This window comes from Bombina bombina, chromosome 3 (genome assembly GCF_027579735.1).
Source record: "Bombina bombina isolate aBomBom1 chromosome 3, aBomBom1.pri, whole genome shotgun sequence".
NCBI lineage: Eukaryota > Metazoa > Chordata > Amphibia > Anura > Bombinatoridae > Bombina > Bombina bombina.
Window position 1 is genome coordinate 447,282,107 of NC_069501.1, and position 13,095 is coordinate 447,295,201.

At 34.8% G+C, this 13,095-nt stretch overlaps 1 protein-coding gene across 1 annotated transcript in view; it reads right to left on the minus strand.

Moving 5' to 3' along the window:
• Positions 1 to 12,860, minus strand: part of LOC128653409 (membrane cofactor protein) — a 200,444-nt gene extending 187,584 nt beyond the window's left edge. Inside the window, exon 1 of the mRNA XM_053706669.1 lies at positions 12,773 to 12,860. The gene's annotated coding sequence lies outside the window, so the exon portion shown is untranslated. The remainder of the gene's footprint in view (positions 1 to 12,772) is intronic.
• Between the last annotated feature and the right edge of the window lie 235 nt (positions 12,861 to 13,095).

Genomic DNA, 13,095 nt, shown 5'->3' on the forward strand with positions numbered 1-13,095 from the left:
TTTAAACTTTTTGATTGTATCTCCCTTATTTCTTTGCACACAACAGTCTCGAACGCTTCTATTGCTGTTCCTTTGCTGTTTAAAGGGTAAAATTCTGATCTGGATTTTAGTTCTGTGTGAACATATTCGTCCGTTGGATCTGGATTTATATCCCTTCTTAAGCCTTCTCTAGTTTTATCTGAGTCCGCTTTGAGGAAGAATCTCTTCAGGGTCAGCTTCCTAATAAACTCTTTCGTATTTATGAAAGTATTAAATTTATTTAGACTCCTAGATGGAGCAAATGAGAGCCCAAGATTCAGAATTGTCTTTTCTTCCTTATTCAATTCATATGAGCTTAAATTGAAAATGCCGTTTGTCGTTCCTTTCACTTCAACCTCCGTCTCTGTATGTTTGCCTTTTTTCCTCTTCTTTATACCTCCTCTGCAACCTCTATGGGTCTTGCCTTTGTATTTAATGTGTGTTGGTTTTTCTCTCTTCCTCTCTGGGGATGGTGTCCTGACTCTAAAAAATGGCCTGATGTGGCTCTAGAGGTGCATGGTAGTATTGTGGTCGGTGTCGCTGTCCCTTTTACGTCTGTATCTTTCCCTTTCTTTTGGTCTTTTCCTTCATCCATCTGTCTGGGTTCTTTCTCCTTTCTTTCTTCCTTCCCATCTCTTAGTCTGATGTTTCTTCGGTGATCTCCTGAAGTTTCGTATGGGTACACTCCTTTTTTGTCATTTTCATAGCCTCTATGATGATTTCTTGGTGAATAATCTCTACGATGACTTCTCGGTGAATCCTGAACATTTCTCCATCTATTTTGAGTATGTCCAGTTTGATATCCATTACCTTCTTGATAATATCCTCTTTCTGGCTGATATTGATATCCCCTATATCCGGAGTCATTGTATCGTCTTCTTGTACCATATATTGATCTATAGAAGTCAGATCTTCTTCTGTGATCTTCATATCTCCTTTCTCTATTCCAATGGTGAGAATCATCCCTTCTGTTAATACCTCTTGGGTTCCAATTGTTATGATGATTGTCTCTATTTCTACCATAGTTTCGCTGTCCCCTGTCCCATCCTTGATTAGTGTATTGTCTTCCATAGACTCCCCCCTTATATCTATAAGTATTATACCCATTTGTATTTACATCATGTCTGTATGGGTCATGTTCTCTGTATCTAGCATCTATATGTGGATTTTTGAGATGTCTTTTACTAAGAGCCTCTCTTTGATCAGATCTTTCTTTAGTTATAGGACTCCTATTTCTAATGTGGCCAGTGTTTTCTTCGTCATTAGTTTCTCTTGATCTATGTTTCCCATTAATAAACTCTTATCTTCTATTGCTTGATTATTCTCATCTTCTTTGTTATTAAGTTCTTTCATTAATTTTTTAGTTTTCTTCTTTAATTTTACTCACTTTCTTAACTAGGTTTACTTTCCATTCAGTTATATCTTTACATTCAGGCCCTGAGTTTTCAAAATTCAGGATAATTTCCTCATCCTCTTTAATTTCAAAGTCTATATTTGATGTCAACATTGATCTGTATTCAATAATCAGCCCTATCAATTTTTTGGAAGTTTCAATTAACACTTGTTTCCATTTCTCAGCTATAGCTTCTGAAAGGGGAAATGCGCATTCTTTATGTACCAATAACCCTTTGGGTATAATGTCTAATTCTAGACATTTTTGCAGAAAGGATATTTCTGCCTTATACTTTACTTCGGTGATCAGCAATTTCTCCAATTCCCTAAATATTAGTTGGATATCTATAACATCCTCACCCTCTATACTAGTATTAAGAATATTTCTGTCTTTCACAATTTTCAAATTTATATCTTCCCTTATATTCTGCAGACCTTCTATTGTATACAAAGAGATGTATTAAATTACAATACAAACAGCGTTGATAAATAACTAGATAGCGGTGTACAAAAACTGATAACCTTCCAATGTATACAAAGAAAAGTACTGAATTGCAATACAAATAGCGTTGATAAATGACTAGATAGCGGTATACAAAAACTAATAACAACAGACAGTGTGTATATATTGTATAGTTGTAGGTATTTTATTTAATTAATTTAATGATAGTATAGTGTTAGGTTTAATTCTAACTTAGGTTAGGATTTATTTTACAGGTTATTTTGTAATTATTTTAACTAGGTAACTATTAAATAGTTCTTAACTATTTAATAGCTATTGTACATGGTTAAAATAATTACAAAGTTGCCTGTAAAATAAATATTAATCCTAAAATAGCTACAATGTAATTATAATTTATATTGTAGCTATATTAGGATTTATTTTACAGGTAAGTATTTAGCTTTAAATAGGAATAATTTATTTAATAAGAGATAATTAATTTCGTTAGATGTAAATTATATTTAACTTAGGGGGGGTGTTAGTGTTAGGGTTAGACTTAGCTTTAGGGGTTAATACATTTATTAGAATAGCGGTGAGCTCCAGTCGGCAGATTAGGGGTTAATAATTGAAGTTAGGTGTTGGCGATGTTAGGGAGGGCAGATTAGGGGTTAATACTATTTATTATAGGGTTAGTGAGGCGGATTAGGGGTTAATAACTTTATTATAGTAGCGCTCAGGTCCGCTCGGCAGATTAGGGGTTAATAAGTGTAGGCAGGTGGAGGCGACGTTGTGGGGGGCAGATTAGGGGTTAATAAATATAATATAGGGGTCGGCGATGTTAGGGCAGCAGATTAGGGGTACATAGGGATAATGTAAGTAGCGGCGGTTTACGGAGCGGCAGATTAGGGGTTAATAATAATATGCAGGGGTCAGCGATAGCGGGGGCAGCAGATTAGGGGTTAATAAGTGTAAGGTTAGGGGTGTTTAGACTCGGGGTACATGTTAGAGTGTTAGGTGCAGACTTAGAAAGTGTTTCCGCATAGCAAACAATGGGGCTGCGTTAGGAGCTGAACACGGCTTTTTTGCAGGTGTTAGGTTTTTTTTCAGCTCAAACAGCCCCATTGTTTCCTATGGGGGAATCGTGCACGAGCACGTTTTTGAGGCTGGCCGCTTGCGTAAGCAACTCTGGTATCGAGAGTTGAAGCTGCGTTAAATATGCTCTACGCTCCTTTTTTGGAGCCTAACGCAGCCTTTATGTGGACTCTCAATACCAGAGTTATTTTTATGGTGCGGCCAGAAAAAAGCCGGCGTTAGCTTTTCGGGTCGTTACCGACAAAATTCCAAATCTAGCCGTTAGTTTTTCTTTTTAATTTTATTTTCATCTTATTTTTTATTTTTATTTTCATTGATTAATCATCAAATAAAAAACAAGTACATTATGGAAATACATGTACATTATGATGTTGTTTATATGCAAACTTATTGGTGACTCTATTAGTCTTAAAATGTAGTATTAGAAATTATATGAGCAGGAAGCCTATGTAGGACTCGTCTGCCTTCACTAGTGGATATTTGACACCTTACTACTTGAATAAGTAATTGTGATGGTTATTGACTACCAGCTTCTATTTAGGCTTCCATGCACATAGAATAGTTAGCCGCAGATGAAGAGCATGTGTGCATGCGCGAAACGTGTCAGGTGTTTTTGATTGCCTTCCTTACACCTGTGCAACTTTGCCGATTAAACTGCTTTGATTCAAGCTTCTTGTCTCCGGTTTTGCTCCCTTATCCTCTTGGATGTATTTCCGGATTGAGCAGTTGAGAATACCACTAATTTGACTACCGAAGCCTTAAGTTCTGCTAATAGCTGATTGGTGCTTTACACTCCTCATCACTGCCTATCCCATGATCAGATGCCTATTGTAGGCACGTACACTCTGACGTCAGAGAGGTATAGGAACTAACTAGCAAGGTGGCGTGTTCACTGAGAAGGACCGTGAATGCACATCGTGGATATTCCCTGTAGATGAGACCGGAGGGCTTCCTAGCCTAACTGGAATCACCAACAGAAGTTATCCACTGCACAGCACACAATACGTACACCGATACAGAGGGGAGAAACATCTGATATCGCTGCAACCTTTGCATCACTAGCACTTAGCACCCAGCTAATAAGGGATAAGATAAGTACCAATACTGACCAATTTGAATATTGAGTTCTAGCCTCACAACTAGAGACTAACACTTTTGACTTTTATATGATACAGGTCAATATATTTATCTGTCTGAACTTCCTAAATAAGGACTTCATTAGGTATTGAAAACCTATATCGAGAGTGTTATAAACAAAAGTTACACTTGTTTTGGTCTCGCTAGAGTGTATACACATCTGAGAATTATCTTTAATTATAAAGTGCTTCAAAAGTTACCACCATCTTCAATTAAAACTATTTTAGTAATTTTAGTGAAAGATCTGCCTAAGGTATGTGTATGTGTAAATAAGTTCAGAAAAATCTACGAATTTCTAAAACAGTATTTCTTTACATGACATTGTATTTAGGATCTTTTCCTCAAAAATAAATAGTACACAATAACATCTTGGGGCTGAGTTGAAGGCAGGTTGCAAGGCCAAAAGGCTTAATGATTCCAATTTATTTGAGCTTCTGTCAAGATGTGATAGAAACAATTCCCAAAATAATTTCTAAAGAAAGGAAAGGTCTGAGTTAACTTGGTAATACCTCAACATTTCCTCAAGGTCTGCAAGCTGGATTTTAAGAGTGGGCATTTACCCAGCTAAATTTTGAAAATATGTTAGCAAGTTTGGATGATGAATAGCAAAATCTTCTTTCTTCTATCCATTAGTTCTGCAATAGAATAAATGTTTCTCAGCAATACAGATTTTGGTATTCTTCAAGGCAAGGAAAGACTGAAGCTTCTGTTCAGGGGAGCTAGCAGAGTCTAACATATAAAATAAAACATAGGAAGAGCGCAACAAAAAAGATCTAAGTGCAGTATTAAAAATAATTTATTGTAGCCCCTTATAGTAGGCTGCTACTTACAGAATTAAAAATCATTGGAGTTATTAAGGACGGCTAGCTCAACTAAAGTTTTGGACACATTGATGATCCGACTTCAAGATAAAGGGCAAGATTACATATGCGGCCTCGCCCGCAAAACCCAGCGACGGCTATTTTTAGTCGGATATAGTGACTAATATATATATATATATATATATATATATATACTTGTATGCGGCGCATATATTTCACCCGTTGTGCACAGTTTTTTCTCCCATAAACTAACATAGAACTGGCATCGCCAGTTTGTATCATATACTCAGTGCAAGTACTCACGCGTGCAAAATGGAGAAATTTTACTCCATTTTCACCTCGTTACACATAGGCAGGCGCAGCAAGCCTTGCACTGAATATATAAGTACCGTAACCCCCTAGAAGCCTTAACAAGCCAATATCAACCCCTAATCCGCCATCCCCCACAGCAATAACTAATAAATGTATTAACCCCTAATCTGCCAACCCCCACATCGAAAAGTATCTAATAAAGTTATTAACCCCTAATCCGCCATCCACCCACAATGCAAAGTATCTAATTAGACTATTAACCCCTAATCCACCACCCCCCACAACGCAAACTACATATTAACACTATTAATCCCTGAACCGCCAAATAAAAAAGACTACCTTAAAAAATATCTTAAAATTACCAAAATAAAAAATCCTATCTTTACATGAAAATAAAAAAAACCTTAGATTAAATTAAAATAAAAAAACCTAAGATTACAAAATATAAGAAAATATAAGATTACAGAAAAAAATAAACAAAATTATACAAATAAAAAAATTAAACCTAATCTAATACCCCAATAAAAACAAAAAAACACCCCAAAATAAAAAAATCTAAGCTAACACTAAACTACCAATAGCCCTAAAAAGGGCCTTTTGTAGGGCATTGCCCTAAAGCGATCAGCTCTTTTACTTTAAAAAAAAATACAAATTACCCTAACAGTAACCCCCCCTAAAATAAAAAAGACTCTAAGAAAACATTATCTACCCTTTGCCCCTAAATAGGCATTTGTATGGACACTGCCCTTAAAAGGGTAATCAGCTATTTTACTGCCCCTTTCTAAAAAAAAAATCCCACCCCAAAAAAAAAAAACCCTTTCTAAAAAAAAATCCCAGCCCCCCCAAAAAAAAAACACTAACCCTCCGATATAGGTACTCACCATTCCTGAAGTCCGGCGGTGAAGAATTTATTCCAGGCAGCTCCATCTTCAATCTTCATCCCGGTGTTGCTGAGCGGAGGTGGCACCATCTTCAATCTTTATCCAGGGGTCATGGAGCGGAGGTGGCATGGAGCAGAGGCGGATCGGCGGCAGCACGGTTAGCCGATGTGGAGGCTTCTCTTCATGCGATCGTTTGCTGCATACTGAAGATTGAATGTGAATAGCCATTACAAGTGCTAGCGGCATAGGCGTCACTACAGGGGGGCAAGGGGGGCATTTGCCCCCTCTAGTAAAAAATTTTGCCCCCCCCAAAGAGATCTACTTTATTTACGGTGAGTAGCTGCAGGGGTGGAACAATCACTGTTGCAAATGGGGCTCATAGACATAGGAACAGCACACCACTCACTGTTTACTCAATATAATCTCCTCCAGTGTGCTGCTTAAACACTCGGCTGCTGCGCTAATATAATGCAGCAGAGAGTTGATCAAGTCAGTGACAGTGAGCAGTGACTGTTTACAAGAAGCACCATGTTTTCAAAGTTTGCCTTCTGAAACCAGGAAGAAATTGCAAACTAACCATGGCAACCATGATGTCATGGATTTGCTGTGTTCCTGCCGGAGTGCTCTAACAGGAGTTCTGTGCTGACTGACAGCTGCATCATCCAACCATCAGCAAGCAGCCCAGGCTCAAGCCTCATACTGCACATTGTGCTGCCGATAGGCAGTGCAGCTTCAGGAGGAAAGAGCTAAGTAATAAATCCTTTTTTCATTTACACTGTGGCTGCTCAGAAAGGCAGAAGTTGTTTAGAAATGAAGATAATTTTGAATTCTTCATTGTAAACTCTTCATGCCTTTCCTGTGAAAAGTAAGTTGTTGTTTTTGTCACTAATTCAATTAATTCAAACATTTTTGTGGTATGCCATGCCTAAAAACAGCAGAGACAACCTATTTCCCCTGAAATAAAGCTTACTCCTCTAAAATCAGCTTGCATGGGGCAAAACTAGAACATTAGTTATATGTAAATAAATGTATTTACTTCTCCATGTATGCATGTGTGTGTGTGTGTGTATGTATGTATGTATGTAGGTATGTATGTATGTATATATGTATGTGTGTACTGTGTATATATGCATGTGTGTATAAATGTATGTATATGTGTATTATGTATGTGTGTATAAATGTATGTATATGTGTATTATGTGTGTGTATATCTATGTATGTATATGTGTATTATGTATATGTGTATAAATGTATGTATGTATATGTGTATTATGTGTGTGTGTATATGTATGTATGTATATGTGTATTATGTATATGTGTATTATGTATGTGTGTATAAATGTATGTATATGTGTATTATGTGTGTATGTATATGTGTATTATGTATGTGTGTATAAATGTATGTATATGCGTATTATGTGTGTGTGTGTTTATATGTATGTATGTATATGTGTATTATGTATATGTGTATTATGTATGTACGTATAAATTTATGTATATGTGTATTATGTGTGTATATGTATGTATGTATTTGTGTATTATGTATATGTGTATAAATGTATGTGTATGTTTATTATGTGTGTGTATATGTATGTGTGTATAAATGTATGTATATTTGTATTATGTATGTGTGTATAAATGTATTTTTGTATGTGTGTATAAATGTATGTATATGTGTATTATGTATGTGTATATAAATGTATGTATATGTGTATTATGTATGTGTGTGTAAATGTATGTATATGTGTATTATGTATGCGTGTATAAATGTATGTATATGTGTATTATGTATGTGTGTATAAATGTATGTATATGTGTATTATGTATGTGTGTATAAATGTATGTATATGTGTATTATGTATGTGTGTATAAATGTATTTTTGTATGTGTGTATAAATGTATGTATATGTGTATTATGTATGTGTGTATAAATGTATGTATATGTGTATTATGTATGTGTGTATAAATGTATTTTTGTATGTGTGTATAAGTGTATGTATATTTGTATTATGTATGTGTGTATAAATGTATGTATATGTCTATTATGTATGTGTGTATAAATGTATTTTTGTATGTGTGTATAAATGTATGTATATTTGTATTATGTATGTGTGTATAAATGTATGTATATTTGTATTATGTATGTGTGTATAAATGTATTTATGTATGTGTGTATAAATGTAGGTATATGTGTATTATGTATGTGTGTATAAATGTATGTATATGTGTATTATGTATGTGTGTATAAATGTATGTATATGTGTATTATGTCTATGTGTGTATAAATGTATGTATATGTGTATTATGTCTATGTGTGTATAAATGTATGTAAATGTGTATTATGTATATGTGTATAAATGTATGTATATGTGTATTATGTCTATGTGTGTATAAATGTATGTATATGTGTATTATGTATGTGTGTATAAATGTATGTATATGTGTATTATGTATATGTGTTTAAATGCATGTCTATATGTGTGTGTGTATAAATGCATGTGTGTGTGTGTGTGTATATATATATATATATATATATATATATATATATATATATATATATATATATTATTATTATTTGTTTTTATTTTAATTAGGAGGCCCAGAAAAAGTTCTTGCACCAGGGCCCTCTGTTTATTAGGTCCGCCACTGGGTAGATGGGCAGGATCCAGGTTTCACTGTACACATAATTGTGTGTACTGTAACTAAACCAGCCTAACCACTTGCAGTACTAGATAGCAAGGGTAGGGGCATCCACAGACTCGAAGATCAACTTCCACCAAGCAAATCTATGTTATTTATTCGATAATATTAGAAAATAGGTAGTGGATAAAATATAGCAGAGGTGATAATATTGTAGAAGCTATGTTGTTATACGGATAAAAAGCCAGTGCTCCCTATTAGCCACTAGAGTAGATGAAAACTATATATATATATATATATATATATATATATATATATATATATATATATATATATATATATATATATATATATATAATTTCCAAGAGCTATAAAGGTAAAAATAAGAAAAACAACTGTTAATTTTCAGTACAGTTGGCAATTCCTACAAATATGATATATTGATTTATCTTTATGACTTCATATTAAAGGAACATGAAACCCAGAATTTTTCTTTCATGATTTACGCATAATTGTTAAGCAACTTTACAGTTTACTTCTATTATTATTATGATTTGCTAAATTCTCTTGGAATCCTTTGTTGAACAGCAAACGTGGGTAGGAGCAGGAGCAGCAATACACTACTGGAAGGCAGCAGCTGATTGGTGGCTGCACATATGTCTCTTGTCATTGGCTCACTTAAAGGGACATGAAACCCACATTTTTTCTTTCATGATTTAGAAAGAGAATGCACTTTTAAACATCTTCCTAATTTACTTCTATTATCTAATTTGTTTTATTCTCTTGATATTCTTTGCTGAAAAGCATATCTAGATATGCTCAGTAGCTGCCGATTGGTTGCTGCACATAGAAGCCTTGTGTGATTGGCTCACCCATCTGAATCATGAAAGAAAGATTTTGGGTTTAGTGGCCCTTTAATGTATTCAGCTACCTCCCAGTAGTGCATTGCCCCATCCTTAAACAAAGTATACAAAGAGAATGAAGTAAATGTGATGACAATTGTATGCTCTATCTGAATCACGAAGGAACATTTTTCAGTTTCATGTCCCTTTAACAAAAAACTATATACTATATGCTTATATTAAAGGGACAAAGAATGTGCAAAAAGAACATGCTTTATGTTAGAGCATTTAATTATTACACTGGTGCTTGTATACACCTATTTGTTTAACTCTGCAAAAGGGTCAAACTGATAGTCATCTCCAGAGCAGCAAAACACTATTGGAACTTAACTAAAAACATATGGTGAGCCAATGACAAGAAGCATATGTGTGTGTGACCTCCAATCACCAGTTAGCTTCCAGTAGTGCATTGCTGCTCCTGGATACAAAGAGAACAATGTAAATTTAATTACTCGTAGTACATTAATGCATGCTCTTTCAGAACTAAAATTCTTTATTTTTAAAGAGACAGTCTACTCCAGAAATGTTATTGTTTAAAAAGATAGATCATCCCTTTATTGTGGACAGATAAGCTCCAAATCCCACAGGACCACCACCACTAGGGTTCAGGATTCCCCCCTCCCTGGTATAAGGTAAGACTCAGGGAGAGGGGAATACATTTTCGTTTTTTTTTTTTTTTTAGTACCCCAATACAGCCCCTATCCCCTCACTACAGCCTCTATCCCCCCACTACAACCCCTATCCCCCCACTACATCCCCTATCCCCCCACTACAGTCCCTATACCCCACTTTAGCCCTATACCCTGAACATAGCTCCTATCCCCCAATACAGCTCAGATCTCTGACAGCATCAGAACAAGGCTTCCATTGGAGCCTATGGAAGCACGTTCACGTGAGAGCAATGTCAACGCAAGCTTGTGCTGCTATTACACAGTGGAGCGAAAATATCGCTTTTATGAAAACAAAATTTAGCACTCCACTTGTAATCTGGCACTAAGCATCTAGCAGTTAAAACTAACAGAAGGCCAACAACAATAAAAATAATAAATTGCAGAATGGTATAAATAAAAATGATATAATCACTATAACCAAATCACTGATACAAATCCCCTTGGATAGCTTAATCTATGATAAAATGTAATAACTAATACTAGAAGCATTTTTGCTAATGGAAGTTTATTGCAAAAATGCTTCTATGTAAATTTGAAATGTAGCCATGTACATTTGAATTTTGACCTTTCTATTTCTTTTATAATATATAAAATAAATAGTCTCCACCCTACAATGGGACAATTTATTATAAAGTCTAACCATATTTACCTAATAATACCCAAGAAAGTTTTGAGCCAAGAAAATTTGTAGAGCAACTTGAGATATGAGATACACACAAGAGCTGGCAGAAGATGGAGTCTAGGATAGCTCCTCCCACCACTTTTGTCCACTCTCAGTAAAATACATTTATGGGTAGAAAACTGTAATATAAAGATATGCCAGATAACAGCAGTATTCAGCAAGTTGATACTCACTTTTACCCACCTTGTGAGCCAATAGCAACAAACATTTTTCCCACTGATTTGAATATGAACTGCAAACAACTTTCAGCTGCCTTAATTCAGCTACAGCAAAATAAAAAGCCAGCAAACATGTAAATAATAACAAATCATTGAAATGACAAGAAAGTAATAAATCATTAGATTTACAAAGGTTAAGCAGACTAGGCAAGATAATGTGTTGCTCTCTGCTGTTAAATTACACAACTGTTCTGTGAAGTTACTTAATTGAAGCCAAAATAAATATGAAAATGATTAAATAATGATGTTTGTTTGAGCTAATAAGTTATTGGTTAGGTAAATGTTTTATTCATTCTTCTTTAGTCCTTGAGTTTGACCTCTGGAAGTAAACAGCATTATGTATCATTACACATTTCAACATCCTAATATTTTGATATTACTTTCTCAAGCAGCTAGTTGTAGGGCTTACTGTAAGCTGTGGTGATGCCAAGCAGAGTCAGGCAAAAGATGGCCGACATGTAAAGGTTCCATTCATTGGTCTTTGGGATCTTCATCATTTTGTTCAAAATCTTCATTTTTTGGAGAAAAAGAGACATTAATCATAGATAATATATATTAAAGTGCATTAAAGGGACACTCAAGTCAAAATAAACATTTATAATTCAGATAGAGCATTTCGTTTTAAGACACTTTCTAATTTACTTCCATTATCAAATTTTGCACAGTTTTTTTATATTCACACTTTCTGGGGAACAAGATCCTAGTACTGAGCATGTGCACAAGCTCACATTGTATACAACTGTTTTTTGTATGTAGAAGGAGGCGCTGGTTCACCAAAGGTCCGAGGCGATTCACTGTGTATGGATGCAACATTTCAGTGCAATATCTGTCATCAGGAATAGGAGCTCAAATATCCAGATGAAACTTTGAAGAAGCTGTAGGACATATTCCAATGAATCGCTTGGGACCTTTGCTGAACCAGCGCCTCCTTCTACATACATAAACCGATTGAACAGACCTTCAGAGAGACTGTGGGAAGGCAGCGGTTCTGAAACCAGAGGAGAGTTGCTATCCGAATTGTATTCCTTTCTTGTTTCACAGGGTATACGTATTCTAGTCTGTGATTGGCTGCTGTCTATCACATGATACAAGGGGATGGAAAATGGGGGAAACATTTATTTGCTTATTTGGAATTCAGAGTAGGTGTTTTATTATGCAATTCTACTGCATTGAGTGGTCCTTTAATACTAGTATTTTTATTTTATTCTTTGGAGTGATATTTAAGAAGTGATGCAACAAAATACAATACAGAATTGGCATTACTCTTTAACTGCAAATGTATTTTATTACATAAAAATCTTTCTAGCCTACTGCTTTATTATTACAATTATATTGTAATGCAATTGAATTACAATTTATTCAATAATTTGACATTTTTAAAAATCAGAAACTATAAATATATTTACTTCAATTATGGGTATAGAAGAGTTTTTTGTTGTTTTTATTTAATTTTTACCAATATATTCATATGTAATAAAGTGTACAGAAGTAAAATTTAATTGATTAACCTTGAACAAATTGGTTTTGAAAACAATAAAAGCAGGTGGAACTGCTTGCAACTTACCTGCTTTGATCAAAAGTAGCAGAAGAAGTAGCAGAACCTATTGTCCGTGTAGAGTTCTAAATCTAGGTCTCATAAGTATAAAGTTGTTCATGCATTTAACTGGACTCTGTTAATTATTACTATTTGCAACCGTTAGTGTATAAGAGGGGGGAAGATCTTTGGGAAAGGGGTGGAGAAGGGGTATAGACACCAATATTAACCATTTTATTAACACCTCTCATCAAACTAAGCAATCATTTGGTTACTTTTTAATAGTCAGGCTAGTGTAAGATTAAAACGTGTTCTCTCTCCTCACCTTTATGTTTCTACATAGGGCTAGATTA